General features: G+C 37.1%; 1 protein-coding gene, 1 long non-coding RNA gene and 2 other non-coding genes across 4 annotated transcripts in view; 2 read left to right on the top strand and 2 right to left on the bottom strand.

Annotated features, from left to right (window-relative positions):
- Window positions 1-16,298, bottom strand: part of LOC149602700 (uncharacterized) — a 198,587-nt gene that overhangs the window by 171,267 nt on the left and 11,022 nt on the right. The window lies entirely within an intron of this gene.
- Window positions 7,042-7,114, top strand: TRNAV-CAC (transfer RNA valine (anticodon CAC)). The gene has a single exon. It is a non-coding gene; the product is annotated as a tRNA-Val (tRNA).
- TRNAV-CAC (transfer RNA valine (anticodon CAC)) lies at window positions 7,180-7,252 on the top strand. The gene has a single exon. It is a non-coding gene; the product is annotated as a tRNA-Val (tRNA).
- LOC149602701 (uncharacterized) lies at window positions 14,478-14,984 on the bottom strand. The gene is made up of 3 exons (XR_016377036.1): window positions 14,733-14,984; window positions 14,628-14,662; window positions 14,478-14,557 (listed from the first exon to the last, which is right to left on the bottom strand). It is a non-coding gene; the product is annotated as an uncharacterized LOC149602701 (long non-coding RNA).

Here is a 16,298-nt window from a genome sequence, read left to right as displayed (position 1 = left end):
CCTCCCTAGCTAGTTCGTTCGACCTGTCTTCGCATTACATCATTATTAAGTTATAACTTATAATTTTTCTCAGATGAAAACACTTAATCTTTTGAGACATTCGAATAGCTTGAATATTTTTGTTTCATAGTGAAAACATGTTAAATGTAATATCGTTTTTCAACATATAATTCTCCCCAGTTTGCCACTGGGGCGACAGTTTTTGTGTTTTCCCTTGACGTCCGATTCACCGGATTCTTTCAAAGTAGATTAGAGAGACCTCCAAAGGCTCAAACTGGGAACAAAAGTGTCATCTCCAGTAAGAGTTCAATTCCTTAATCCAGGGCTGATTATCCACTAACATATTTTGGATTCCCAACTAGAACGAAAAGCTGAGCACCAAATTCACGTTAGACGCGCTGATGTAAATCGAGGGTTAAATTGCAAGGAACATTATCTCTCCGGAGAATCTTCAGTGGTGGGTTTTAAATTTCGCCCATGCGCAAAGTGATACGAATTTCCCTCTCGCTTACAAGGTTGCAGGCGGGGTGTCAACTCATATTTTTGTCTCTGCTGAATGGGCGCCTAGGCGAAATGATTAGTGGAATGTTATGGGAATCCATAATACCTTAGTATTTATACTTAAAATATGTTGATACTTCGTCAATAATTACAGGTTGGACCTCTGACGCGCTGACATATAGCGAAAGGCTCAGTCTTCCCACTAACACTTCCGTGACAAACCTCCATGTAGTTATCTTAATTACTAACTTCCAATCATTTCTTTTCCAAAATATTTTTATTGTTGCTAATAAATTGTTCGTGGTAAGAGGCGGGCTTTTAATACTCATTTAAATAATCTTCTTACCTCCAAACAAGGTTTTTTGGGTTAGATTAGGTTTATTTAGTTTAGGTTAGGTTAGGTTAGGTTAGATTGGGTAAGGTTTGGTTTGGTTCGGTTAAGTTTGTGTGTTTTAAAAAATGCTGAAGGGGTGATATTTTTTTAAAACGAGACTTTCGTGTCCAGAGACCAATTTGTCCCTAGACCCAATTGTTCCGGGACCAATTTGTCGCGAGACCCATTTGTTCCGGGACCAATTTGTCCCGAGACCCATTTGTCTCGAGACCGAAGAGTCCCGAGACCCATTTGTCTCGAGACCAAAGTGTCCCTAGACCAATTTGTCCCGAGATAAAATCGGCGAGACCCAAACGGCGAGACCAAAACGGCGAGACCAAATCGGCGAGACCATAACGGTGAGACCAAATTGTCGCGTACCGCCTTTTCCAAAATATTTCTATTATCGCTTATAAACTGTTCGTGCTAAGAGGCGGGCTTTTCGTACTCATTATATAAATAATCTTCTTACCTCCAAAGAAGGTCAGTCATTGATTGGATCTCTGCCATTCTATTAGAAATGAAAGGCTTGAATTGCCGAGAAGAATTCTTTATCCAATCGAGTCTGACCAATATTTTACTTCATCGACTTGAAATCGAAATGCAAGTTTTAAATAATTCGTCAGTTTTGCACCTAACACAGCCCCTATTAATTCGAGTCGGTGTAAACTCATTTTCTTTAAAGGGGCAATTTTTGATTTAGAGGATACGTAAGAAACTCGTATCTGGTCATCCTTAGTTACATAACGAAGGTAACAAACTGTGGCGTAAGCCGATTCGCTTGAATCGCAGAAACAATGTAAAGTCATAAATTTTATATCCGCATCTTCGAATCCTGAAAAGTAGTGTCTAGGTATGGCCATGTCCTTTAACAGCGCTAACTCCTCTGTCCACCTACGAAATAGTTCCGCTAATTGATCTGGCAACGCATCATCCCACTTAAGTCCTAGTTGCCATAATTATTGGAATAAAACTTTGACTCTTATAACAAAGGGAGCCAAAAAGCCAATTGGATTGAAGATTCTCGATACAGTTCGTATAGACATTTTTTTAGTGATTTCCTTGTGTTGAACGAAATCAATTAAGGCTTGAACATCAAACGTTATGATATCCCTTTCCGGATTCCATTTAAGGCCTAATACCTTTATGGCATCTTTAGGGTCGTCTCTTGTACACGCGGAGGTTTCTTGAATCGATATAACCTCATTTCCTTCCGAATTTCTTCTAATTCTGGCGAATTTGACTTCCTTTTGCGAAGATTCATATTAGCAGTACTAAGAATCTCCTTTGCTTCAATAGTCGTTTTGGCGGCCTTTTGTACAGTTGTCTCCCCAGAATTTAAATCAAGTCGTCCACGTAAAGTCCATTGCGTAAGAATGTACAAATAGCTGGATGGGAATGTTCATAAACTTGAAGGTGGTGCTGAATTTTCGCCGAAAGTAAGAAAGGACTGGACGTGACACCGAAGGGTACGCGTGTAACTCGCATGATTCTAAATTCGTTGCGAAGATCATCATATGTCCAGAAAAAATGTACTGCGTCACGATCCTAAGGTGAGAGTTCAATCATTAAGAAGGCTTTCTCGATGTCCGCGACAACCGCAATTTTATACCCACGAAAACGGCAGTGGCGTAACTACAGGGGTGCAGAGCCCGCAACTGCGGGCGGGCCCATGGCTTATCTTATAGACTGTTTGTCCCATATTTTATAAAGTGTCCTACAATTTGACAAATCGTCCAATAAAGTCCTATATTTTAGTGATTTCAAAGTAATTATTTATAGTCCCAGCTGTATGACGTTTTAAACACAGAATTAGTGATATCTCATTTGGTGAGATCAAAAAGTCGCGGACCTCTCTTCGCTCGCTCAGGAATATTTAATCTTCAATTCTCACATAATTGAATTTATACGATTTTTTAAGGTTTTTATATGAAATGATAACAATTAGTTTGCATTCTGAGCTGAACTCCAAAATAACACAATTGAATTTCGCCTTTAACCTTTCATTTAAATATCTAAGCCCACAGATTGAACTGAATTATAGCAAAGATCTTTAAAATATATTTAATTATAAAAAAGTTTTGAAAATCTGTCATCTCTGAAAACATCTGACGCTTTTAAATAGCTAGATTTAGTCATTATCCGTCATTTTTGAGTCTCTTTTTGCTTACAGTTTCATTTAATTAATATATAACAAGACGGCCCAAGGGCTCGTAATAGTACTCATATCGTACGCCCCTCTATACCCTACCCTAATGAGCGGATAAACCCTCTATACCTTACCCTAATGAGTGAATAGCGCTATCTTTTTCAATGCTTAAATGATGTACCATGCATAAAATCAGAGTTAATAGCCCCTCGATTCCCTACTCTAAACAGTGATAAAATTATAACCGTATAAATTTACTTATGCTGTGATTCTAATATTCCGGCGAATCGAAGAACATATAGTTTTAGTGATAACCCCCTCGATGAGTTTACAACATAGACTTATGCCGATTCACACTTATCGCATATTATAAATTTGTAACAAGGACTTATGCCCAGAAACTTTTGAAAGAGAAAGTTTAGTTATAGTGATTACGCATTTTAGTGAATATCCCCTCGAATTACCTTTAGCAATGCTAAAATGATCAAACGCATAACGCTCATTTAACACTATGTTAGCTCTATCTATACCCACATTTGAATTAACCGCCAAAACGTTCCAGTCAAACATAACATAGATGACGATAGCTACCGAACGAGAACGAAACACATGAGCAGCGCGGTACGAAACGGGGAAAATCGTTATCTATTTAATTAGCACATAAATAAAAAGAAAATAAATATAAAAACCCCAAACATACAAATTCATAAGTATCCGACCCCACAGATAAAAATTCAAAAGTATTCGACCCCACAGATTAGGAGGTATCCGACCCCACAGATAAAAATTCAAAAGTATTCGACCCCACAGATTAGGAGGTACCCCACCCCACATCGCCCCGACATTTTAGAGATAAAAACAAATAATAAAAAACTCGGTGTTTCTACCAAGTCTCTATGGTTCAGTTGGTAGAATGTCTGCCTATTGCGCCAGCGACCCGGGTTCGATTCCCGGCTCTGACCTGAAAAAATTTTAATTAAAATTAAATCTCTAACCGAGCCCAGTTACCCGAATGGGTGGGTTGTGGTAATATAAAGTTCCTTTTAAGCTAAAATCTGTCGATAACGAAAGCGAAAACTCCGGCCACAAGTACTACTACTACTACTACTACTACTACTACTACTACTACTACTACTACTACTACGGCTCGGGTCAAACTAAGAGCCTATCGTATACTACGATATGGCTAAAAAGGACTTGGTTTGCCCAAGCCTTAAAAACAAAATGATAAGAGTTTTTCCAGTTGACTGAAGCGCGGATATTTTTTTTCCCACATAATTTTAAAGACAATCCTTATTTTACTACTCTTTAGAATTTAATTCAATATCCTGATTTTACTGGTAATGGATTTATTTCCTATGATTTAATTGAAATAAAAAATTACTTATCTCAGATTTTTCAACAACAATTCCATTTTCATAAAACATAGCGTTAGTTAATCCATGAACTCACTCAATAGTCTGCCTAAGTTAGGCAACTTTAGCCTTGGTCGAAACGAACATCTAAAATATAAATTAAAAAGGTATCTTAAGTAAATAATTTCAACCGAGACACATAATTAAACGAAAATTAAACCCGCCAGTGAAGTTTTTAATAAATATAGTGTTATATTTATTGAAAATATCAAGTTAAAGTTTCAAGGCGGTGAAATGGCAAATTAGCATCGTCTACTGTAGAGTAATGAGCATTTAGCGTCGTCTGCTGTAGAGTAATCTCTTGAGGTAATTAATTTTTAATTAAATTAATATACTTAGACTTAATTAACTTTGCTGAAAAAGACACACCTTGAATAGTTTCTTGTTAAATTGAAAGTATTCCGAGACCACTGACTCCCCCTCCAATTTGGTTTTTAAACTGGTCCAGGCCATTTTTAAAATGGTATTTACCCTGTGCTACCGCCATATAGCCCACGCTGGGTAGCACCGTGGCCAGATATTTTAATTAAAATACCTAGGCCACTGGTCCAGTTTTAAAAAAATCCTTATTTCTCACACTGATCCATCTATCCTTAAAGCTTAATCACCCATTTCATTATACTCACCATGGATTAACTAAGGGATAGTGTTAGTTAATCCATGGACTCACTAATCTGCCCGGAGTGCCTAAGTAAGGCAACTTAAGCCTTGGTCGAAACGAACATCTAAAATATAAATAAAAATAGGTATCTTAAGTAAAGAATTTCAACCGAGACGCACAATTGAACAAAAATTAGACCCACCAGTGAAGTTTTTAAAAATTTTAGTGATATAGTTATTGAAAAATATCAAGTTAAAGTTTCAAGGCGGTGAAATGGCAATTTAGCGTCGTCTACTGTAGAGCAATTAGCGTCGTCTGCTGTAGAGTAATATTTGAGGTACTTGCATTTTTAATTAAATTAACATACTTAGACTTAATTAATTTTGATGAAACTTGCAAAAGGCACACCTTGAATAGTTACTTGTTAATTTAAAAGTATTCCGAAACGTAACTTCGCTTTAGTTTTTAAATGATTCGATGTGCTGGAGCACCAAAAACCCCATGTTATTCCTATGGGAAAATCGGCGAAAATCTGTGAATTTTCATTTAACATTACGGGAGGGTGTGGGATCTTATCTAGAAGGGCCTACCGGCCCTCTAGAATAGGCACTGTTTGAAGTAAATCTAAATCTATGTCTGTGTGAGCCCTTCAGTATTTGTTTAAATCCAGGTGCGAAGTATTTAAAGAGTCTTACGTTCTCAATAAAATAAAATTATCCACACTCTAAATCTAATCATTTATGTCAGTCCTGACCTATATTTTGATTAATCTAGTCCTTATAACACTATAATTTGTAATTTGATTAATCTGGTCTTGTATAATGCTATATTGGATTAATAGGTCCTGTTTAACACTATAATTTGATTAATCTGGTCCTGTATAATCCTATAATTTGATTAATCTGGTCGTGTATAATCCTATAATTTGATTAATCTGGTCGTGTATAATCCAATAATTTGATTAATCTGGTCCTGTATAATCCTATAATCCTATAATTTGATTAATCGGGTCCTGTATAATCCTATAATTTGATTAATCTGGTCCTGTATAATGCAATAATTTGATTAATCTGGTCGTGTATAATCCAATAATTTGATTAATCTGGTCCTGTATAATCCTATAATCCTATAATTTGATTAATCGGGTCCTTATAATCCTATAATTTGATTAATCTGGTCCTTATAATCCTATAATTTGATTAATCTGGTCCTGTATAATGCTATAATTTGATTAATCTGGTCCTGAATAATCCTATAATTTGATTAATCTGGTCGTGTATAATCCTATAATTTGATTAATCTGGTCCTGTATAATCCTATAATTTGATTAATCTGGTCCTGTATAATCCTATAATTTGATTAATCTGGACCTGTATAATCCTATAATTTGATTAATCTGGTCCTATATAATGCTATACTTTTGCGAAAAGAATCCTATTTTTGGTATTAAAAATTCTCTAAAAGAGCTGAGGCCCTGCATTGCAGTTTGGTATGTGAGAGAAATCTTAGTCGAGAGCGGTGACAAGGCGCATTGCTATAAATTATGAAAGGGAAAAGTACTAACGTTCATGATGCTTTCATACTTTTTTGAAAGCTCGACACTTAAGAAGGGGCCCTTATTGTCGGACTACGGGCGGGCCCAACAAACGTCGTTACGCCACAGGGCTTAGATTTCTACAGGGCCGGTAGGCCCTTGTAGATATGACTTGATACCGTTTTGTAACGTTAAAGTAATATTCACCCGCTTTTGCTAATTTCCTATGGAGATTAACATGGGTTTTTCGTGATTTTTCCCCACCGATAACTTAAAAACTACAGCGAAGATACTTTTCGGAATTATCTTAAATTAACAATTAAGTATTCAGGGTGTGCTATCAGCCAGTTTGATCAAAACAATTAAGTCTAAGTATGTTAATTTTAGTTAATTACAGAAGTACGGCTTTGACCATCGTGATTGGACATAATAATTAGCTAGTTCTCTTGGAAAACTCAGCGTTATTACGTATCTGTAGTGTGGTGGTTATCACGTCCGCTTCACACGCGGAAGGTCCCAGGTTCGAGCTCTGGTAGATACATGTATTGACCATCGTGATTGGACATATGAATTAGCTAGATCTCTTGGAAAACACATTGCTACCACGTATCTATGGTGCAGTGGTTATCACGTCCGCTTCACACGCGGAAGGTCCCAGGTTCAAGCCCTGGTAGATACATGTTTTGACCATCGTGATTGGGCGCTTGAATTAGCTAGATCTCTTGGAAAACTCAGTATTACCACGTATCTTTGGTGTAGTGGTTATCACGTCCGCTTCACACATGGAAAGTCCCAGGTTCGAGCCCAGGTAGATACATGTTTTAACCATCGTGATTGGACATAATAATTAGTTAGATCTCTTGGAAAACTTAGACTTACCACGTGTCTGTGGTGTAGTGGTTATAATAAATATTTAACATTTATTTCACTTCACTTGGTTTAATAATGTGACATAGGTAGCATACTTTTTCCCTACTTTTAAAACCATTAAACTAAGTAATATCAAAAGTGAATAACTACTACGTACAGAAAGTGTAGAAATCGAATTCTGTAGCGCCTTTTCCTGTGGTTTTAAAGAAAACTCTTGAGCAGACGACGCGTAAAAGATGAAGTCAAACCAGATTGGTTGTATTCGAACTTCCCTCCGTTTAGAGCAGCCAATCGTGCTTCAAAAGCAATTACATCACCGAAAGTAGTTCGAGTAAAGCCCCGCCCATTGACATGCGCGATAACCACTGGATGTTTTACTTCCAACAGCAACCCGTAGATGGCGAAAAAATCTACTTTTTGGCGCGAAATTTAAAATGCTTAGTTATAGATCATTGGTGTTGCTATAGGTAACGTTAGTTCAAATCATAATGAAAAGGTGAATATTTGTGTTATATGTATATTTCCTACCACGTACACATTATTTATTACTAAACAATAAAGGATTTACATTTATTATTATTAATCCTGACGTTATGAAAAATGGTTTAAATTATTGGTAGACCGAGCGATGATGAATTGCTTGGAAAATACCTGCCCTTGCGTTTTTGCAATTTAATGTCTTTTTTCTTTTTCAATAAAAGACTAACAGTTTTCTAATAGCTAATTTGTTTGAAGGATCATTTTTCTGTGAACGTTTGCAGTTAATTGCAGGATGAGGAGAGTAGTCTTTGTAAAGAGCGGCTCTTGGAGTCAATTTAGCTCCCACAAATGTAAATAATGACGATAATGACTTTTTTTGTTATGGTCTTAACTTTGCATTAATTTTGCCCAAGCAAAGTAAGTTTAACAAACATTCATTCTATTTCATAATTGCGATTACTTACTTTTTTGGCCAATTCAATTAACTTCAAGCGTAGCACTTTACAAAAACGTCTCTCCTCATCATGGAATTAACCTCAATAAATAACAAAAACAATCCTGATTGCAAAAGAGCAAGAGATGTTATTAAATACAAACTTGTTGTGCATTTCCTCTGTTCATTCTTTTATTCATCTCAGACATAGATATTGTGAATGCATCAGTTGGTTTTGGGGCTTCAATTGAAGGAACTGCATGTGGGAGTCTCTTTATTATTTCTACCAAAGCAATTCAGAGAAAAATGATAATGCAAACGAAGTGGCTATTAGTAAACTATTAGTCTTTCTTTGATAGAACAAGACATTATCTTGCAAAAGACGGAAGTGCCGGTATTATCCTTTTAAGGCATCATTGCTTGGTCCACCGATAAATTTAAACATTGTTTCCTAACGTTGGGATTATTTGGGAAATATACATCCATTTCTGTGCTTCTGAAACTCGGGATTGGACATTTACAACTCATATTTATTTAAGAAATAATAAATTTAAATCCTAAAGACAACTTATTCCCATAATTATACAATAATAATAAAAACTCATGGACTTAAAAATATTAACTTATATTGTTTTGTAATAAACCATGCGTATGTTGTTTAAAACATGGCGAGAAATATATTTTAAAATCTATATAATACCACGAATATTCATCTTTTTATTAAGATTCGAACTAACATTATCTGTAGCAAGACCAATGTTCTAAAACGAAGCAATTTCAATTTCGCGCCATATTATAGATTTTTCCCGCCATCTACGTGTTGCTGTTGGAAGTAAAACATCCAGTGGTTACCGCGCATGTCAATGGGAGGGGCTATACCTTTCCCCACTCGGTCTAATAGTCACGTGTACCAGGAACTATAACTTCAAGAGGTAGGGATACAAAGGTACAAGTGATTCGCCACCGCGTTACTGTGGTTTTCCGCTAAGGCGGGGACGTTTAAGAGAGCGACAGAAATAACACGTTTCATAACAACGCGGAAGTTCTTCACTTTCTGTACGTAGTAGCCTATTCACTTTTGGTATTATCCGATATAGGTGAAGTAAACTATTGGTTTTGATTTGCGTGTCTGTATTGAAGAGATATAAACGGTTCAGAGTGAGCCGAAAGTTAAATACACGTTTAAACAATAAGGTTTAGATTTTTAGGAGTTGACGCTTAAAACCGTTTTAAATCTGGCGCGGTTATTGATTATATGAACACTAGCGACATCTACAAAAGCAAGCTAGCATTTTTAATCATGTTATCAGATGTATGAGTCAGCTAGGTTAAGAAACCGACGTCCAATTATCTTTTCAGTCTTTCGTAGCATATTTTGTCATTTCTCTTGTTTATAAATCGTCTTTCGTTATGCTTGAGTAGTTCTTGTTTAGCTACAGTACAAATTATAACATAGATTTTATAAAAGAAGATAGCATCATGGTGGCAATTAGATCACTGAAAGGGCTAATCGTAATCGGGTTGTAGCTTCGGAGTTTTCATTCTTGTTATGGCGCGCATTGACTTTCATTGCGTGTAAGAAAGTCAGCTTTGGTGATATTTAACGTTAACACTCATGTTGGCAAACTAAGAATATCGTTGAGGTGAAAAGAGATGTTAGGGCCACATCACAGTGATGTTAGGGCCACATCACAGTGATGTTAGGGCCATATCATAAATAACACAGGACTAACATTTAAGTTTCGCGCCTTCCTATCACATATTCAATAACAGATGGCCCCACTACCGCCTGTAGAAATATATCCTGAAAACATGGACTAAGGAATACAGTATTGCTTTGTCCATGCTGAAAACCAGCATGCCAAATAATCTCTCTTAGGTCGCGTCTTCACCTTGTACCAATATAAATTCTTGTTGTTGACTATTTTTGTAATACCAAGACGTGAAATTGTAGCACTTATTGTAAAACAGTAAGTATTCTTCAAAAATAAACTCCACTAAACATTGAAATTAAAGAAAATTATTATCTTAAACTCGTTTTATATACTAAATCAAAAATTCCATTAACTTTTAATTAAATTACTCTGTTAAGATTCCTATTTCACATATTTTCTTTAAAATACATAAATAGGCGTACAAAGGTTTGGGGTAAACTAGTGAATGTTCGACAAGTATCAAATCTCCACTGACTGAACATAGCAAAGAAGCTAAATTATTTATTGAAACTAATTTTAAAAGCTAAAATAACATTGTCAAACCACAAGCAAACATTAATTTCAAGTTACTTAAGTATAATTAACGTGAAATTAGGCCAAAAATATATATATTTTTGAATAAAAATTCCAATAACTTTTAATTGAACTACTTAATTAAGATTAAAACTAAACGACCCGTTTTTTCAAGTCCCATTTTTTCCTATTTCACACTTAAGTTAATTTATTATATTTATAAAATATATTAATAGGCGCGAAATTCTAAAGTTTTCGGTTAAACTAAAATAGTGAATGTTTGGCGAGGATAAAAACTCCACTAAACATTGTAATTAAAATGAATTATTTATATAATCTCATTTTTTGAACTAAATTAACTCTACTGAACCAAGATATAACGTTAAATTCAACTTAACGTGAAGTTAACACAAAACCAACAGCTTTGGGTAAGATCATCGATAACTTTTAATTAAAGGGGAACTCTGCTCGGTTGGCGCCCCTTTAGTGAAACTTTCCTGTGTAGCTCCAAACGCCGAGAAAATGTGCTGCCGCCTAGGCGAAAAAGCTTGCAACTCAGTTTATTTCTAACGAATTTTCTACTCCCCCCTTTCCCCCATCCTTTACCGCACCAACGACGAAGCCACGCTTCCTTTAGGTTCGCCAAACCCCCCCTCCCCCATGGATGATGCCCGTGCCACGTGACCGTTGATGGTAGGGATAGCTTAAGAATGTTAAACGGGGGAACGAAAAACGCCAGACTGGGTTTTCTTTTTGCCACTATATAGAGTAGTGGCACTCCATGTTAATTTCTCATAGAGCGTAACGTAGCCAAAGGCAGGGAGGTGCCTTTACTCTATAGACTTACTGCCATGATTATCCTGGGGACTGCGGTACCAAGAAGGGGTTCGGAGTTTTAAGAGGGCAAAGGTTTAAACTGAAACCCCCTAACATTGCAATACTATTAAGTTTTTTCTCTGTAAGAAGGAGGTACCTCCCCCCCCCTTTTTTTTCAAATAAGGGCAGGGTAGCTTCGACCACCTGAATAGTTTGACAACCAATCACCTATAGTTGATTCCTTTATTCCCTTTTCCCAATGCCATACACACGCCTTTCAATCCATTTTCTCACTCTCTATGTGCTAAAGGCTAGTAGCTTTGAATAGAATGGTCTTTTATAAAGATTCACTATTTTTTTCGATTCGATATTTTTAACTTAAAATGAAACTATGGAGACAAATATCTATACTCCTGTTTATCCGCACTTGAGAAACCGTACTTGCCATTATATATTGGCTAATGCTCCTCAACTTTTACAATACTGTCAAGTGAGGTTGAACAAGAGTATATAATGAGCATTTTTATTTATTTCTTGGAAAAACTGAAAAAGTACATTGATTTGAACGTTCTTCAAACGAAAGGGACGTGATCCTTCTTTATATCCTGTGAACACCTGACGTGAAATGATTTGGTTATCCCGATCTAATTCCTTATATCGTGTGATAATTGCGAAGTGTTTCGAACATACTTCTTTCTGAAATGAAATGACTCGTTAATCGCTTTACAATTACCTTTGCCATGTGTAATTGGCGAGTTGTTCCGGGTACAAGTGGCGATTAAATAATGTTATAATCACTGCAGTAACCATAATAGTGAGTAGCCCCTCGACGAGACTGAATTCTATCTCCATTTCTTCGGTGACCACATTCCAATGCACCTAAACATTTCTTTTATCTCCTTTTAAAATAATGAACGAATGAACTTGTATTCAAGGTAGAAATGTCAGAACCGGCCGATATTATGGGTGTGTTTGGGAAGCACTAGCCACCTGGAATTTCACTTTAAAGCAGAGTTGATACTAAGAAAAGGGTAGGAAAACCTCAATTACCCTCCCGAAATTAACACCATCCGCCAAGACTGAGAAATGGTATACATTCATGGATCTGGAGGGAATTCTTAGAACCCAAACAAAAATAAAACCACATTTCTGGTTTACAGACCCCCTTTACCTACAAACTATAGAAAATTTCGGAATATAAATACTGAGTAACCAACCCACAAGGGAGAGGCGGCCATTGGGGTATTTTCCCTCGCGCCAAGAAGAGACGCCAGAATGAGCCCGAGTTCACTGCTCGCGGGAGGCTAGCCAACTCGCACTGAATCTAGCGGGGTTTCTTGGCGCCAAGGAGGATACCGCAATGGTACCGTATTTAATTTCCGAAATGGTCTATACGGTAGGTAGCAAGGCGGATTTATAAGAGAGGAGGTTCAGAGTCAGACAAAATGCACGTAGTCCGCAGTTCATAAAATTACACTGTGGCGTTCCCCAGTTACCATGATTACCACGACCCCCTCACGGCAAGAGAGCGTACGTTCTCGCCCATGCGTTCAAGCCCCCTTTTTCTAGCCTCATCAGCTTGTTTATAATTTTGAATATTCCTCGTTTGCAAGAACGATCATGTGACGTGCGCCTTTACCAACGGCTTACGCGCCGATGCATGTTTTTTATTTCCACATTTCCAAAACGAGTCTTCTCTCTTATACATCCTCCTTGCCTTTAGCGAGCCGGCGCAAAAATTTTCCAACACCATCACACCCTTACCCCACTCAAAGTAACTAAGCAAGTACCAGTCCATAACCTCTATCCCTTAATGCCAATAAGGATGAATACATACATCTCCTTTGCTAATTACTACCTGGTATTATCTATCATTCGATGTTGCTAACAAAGATCAAAATTATTTTGCAATGTGCTAAGGTTGTACAATACCCAAGAATGGTCTAAGGCTGTGCAGTGCATGACGCATAAGTTTTTTCTCCTTTCCTAAATCGTAGAAAATGTCTTTAGCCTACCTATTCTCTCCCAAACCTGTCTCGATTTATAGATACTATAGTTTGAAGCGCTACACCCTTTCCCTCTTGAAGCTGGCAGTTTAACAGCTCTATGATTAGACACGGTTATACGAGAAAGAATCACAACATTGTATACAAAACCCTGGTTGCTAAAGGCTTGTCTATATACATGTACAGGTACACAAACTGGTTCTGATGTTGTAAGAGTGAAGTCAGGCCCGATATAGAGTAATGGCAGTACTACCTATGCAAACGGCATTCCTCCTATCTCTTAGCTCAGTGTCATGCCCCTACTGGGCGCGTACAGTATCCTCTCTTACAAAAGCGCGCCCAGAGGGAGGGATACACGGTTTTCACCCCTCTCTACCACCATTAGTCTATACACTGTATCCTCAAGAGGTTTTTATAAATACGAAGTTTGAAAAAATATTCTAACTATCGCGAGCGTCCATTTAAAATATCGCGAGCGTCCATTTAAAATATCGCGAGTGTCCATTTAAAATATCGCGAGTGTCCATTTAAAATATCGCGAGCGTCCATTTAAAATATCGCGAGTGTCCATTTAAAATATCGCGAGTGTCCATTTAAAATATCGCGAGCGTCCATTTAAAATATCGCGAGTGTCCATTTAAAATATCGCGAGTGTCCATTTAAAATATCGCGAGCGTCCATTTAAAATATCGCGAGTGTCCATTTAAAATATCGCGAGTGTCCATTTAAAATATCGCGAGTGTCCATTTAAAATATCGCGAGTGTCCATTTAAAATATCGCGAGTGTCCATTTAAAATATCACGAGTGTCCATTTAAAATATCGCGAGTGTCCATTTAAAATATCGCGAGCGTCCATTTAAAATATCGCGAGTGTCCATTTAAAATATCGCGAGCGTCCATTTAAATTTTGCCAAGCGTCCAGTATCCCAGTTCAATTTCATTTTGGTTCTCCCAGTGTTACTAAGCCAAGAGGCTGCAGGGAGAAAGGCTACAGTTCAGTTTGACCATCTTGGCTGACGTAGAATGCCTCACAATCAAAACATGGCACTGAAGATAAAGCTGATGAGGGAGCAACTTCTCCCACCTCAATAATTTCAAACATTATTCACACGTCCTGTTAAATTATCAGTAACGTCCTGGTGTATACGTACTATATAAAAGTCACAAAATGTTTAGTCACTAATCTTTTAGATTGGTCAAACTTAACATTCGATTTTTACCTCATTTTATTTTTGATGTTCATTACCAAACACCACTAAAATAATAATAAAGCATGAATTAAAACCAGGCACGGATATAGTTTTGATGCTTTTATTAATAGTTACCTATCATCTTCATATAAAACAGTTCCGAACACAATTGACTTCATGCGATATGAAGAAAGCTCAATTCGTTTCTTACTAACCGTCTTTCTGAAATCCGGTCCCTAAGAAAGATACCTAACCGATCGCTAAACGCGCCCGGCCCCAAGCCCCCAACCAAACCAAGTCGAATGATTTCTCAATTCCGCGAATTTCCCCTCTCCTATGACTATAACAGCATAGTACAAAAAAAAGAAAACTTCCAAGAATAAAAGAAGTTCCCAGGTGCGAAAAAGAAAAACCGCTCCTCGCTGTCACGAAAGAATGAGGAAAAGGGGTACAAAATGGACTGCAAGGTTTTGCGCTCTAGGCGAGCTTCATTTATATTGATACGTGGAGTCCAGGTTGAGGGGCAAATAGAGTCTTTGTAACCCACGTGACGCGATTCATCCACTCGTAGGGTATGGTCCTTTTTTCAAATTTTAGGCCACCGCCCCCAACGCGAGCGCCATCTAGCGTTCTAGATCGGTAATAAACCTCGCCGACGCTACCTTTAAAGTAATAAGTGAATATTAAAAATGCACGATTTGTATCGTCCAACCTCATTTTTACTTTTTTTACGTTTAAATTAATCTAAATAATAGTTAAAATACACTAAAGTCTGTCAAACGAAAGAAGAGCCCTGAGAAATTTGTCAAAATTGGTGTTGCCACCATCGACCCCATAGTACTTTATCAACTTGTTTTGTAGTCGTCTGTAATATAGTCTGCTATAAACAGATAGGCTTAATCGCAATAGAACCAATACATTTTGCAATATATATTTAATATGTTTATGTTTCATGGTTTTTTACGATCATCGAGTATTAAAGAATTTAAAACAAAATTAACGACAATACACCAGTTTTATCTTTGTTGAACTAGCATTGCAATATATTTTAATGACATAAGTTAAAGTACTTGTCCATAAGTAGTTCAGCATCAAAGCGTCTTCAGTCCATGTCTTCATCAGAGCCTTCGCTGTCTTCTTGCATTTTAATTTTAAGAGGTTCAATTGTGGTTTCGATGATGGATACTTTTTCCCAATACTCATGCATTATATTCTCGACGTGAACTTTTTGAAATAATAAAGCGTCACAAGTCCAGAACCCTGAAGTACGAAATTGACGAGGTTGCTAAAAGTAGAGGTCACACGGTAGTGAGGAATCCACCGTACCATTGCCAGTTTAACCCGATTGAACTATGGGCAAAAGTGAAGAACGACGTTGCAAAGCAGAATTCTGGTTTGAAACTCTCGACGGTCAAAGATACAACATTGAGGGCCATTGAACGTGTGACACCAGAGAATTGGCGTAATGCAATAGAGCACGTCGAGAATATAACGCATGAGTATTGGGAAAAAGATCCCATCATCGAAACCACAATTGAACCTCTTAAAATTAATATGCAAGAAGACAGCGAAGACTCTGATGAAGACGTGGACTAAAGACGCTTTGATGCTGAACTACTTATGGACAAGTACTTTAACTTATGTCATTAAAATATATTGCAATGCTAGTTCAACAAAGATAAAACTGGTGTCTTGTCGTTA

This window comes from Phalangium opilio, unplaced genomic scaffold, assembly GCF_054372755.1.
Source record: "Phalangium opilio isolate 3A_F unplaced genomic scaffold, DU_Popi_V2 ptg000352l_1, whole genome shotgun sequence".
In the NCBI taxonomy this organism is placed as follows: Eukaryota; Metazoa; Arthropoda; class Arachnida; order Opiliones; family Phalangiidae; genus Phalangium; species Phalangium opilio.
The sequence above is the reverse complement of the archived record's forward strand: the minus strand, read 5'-3'. Positions and strand labels throughout refer to the sequence as shown.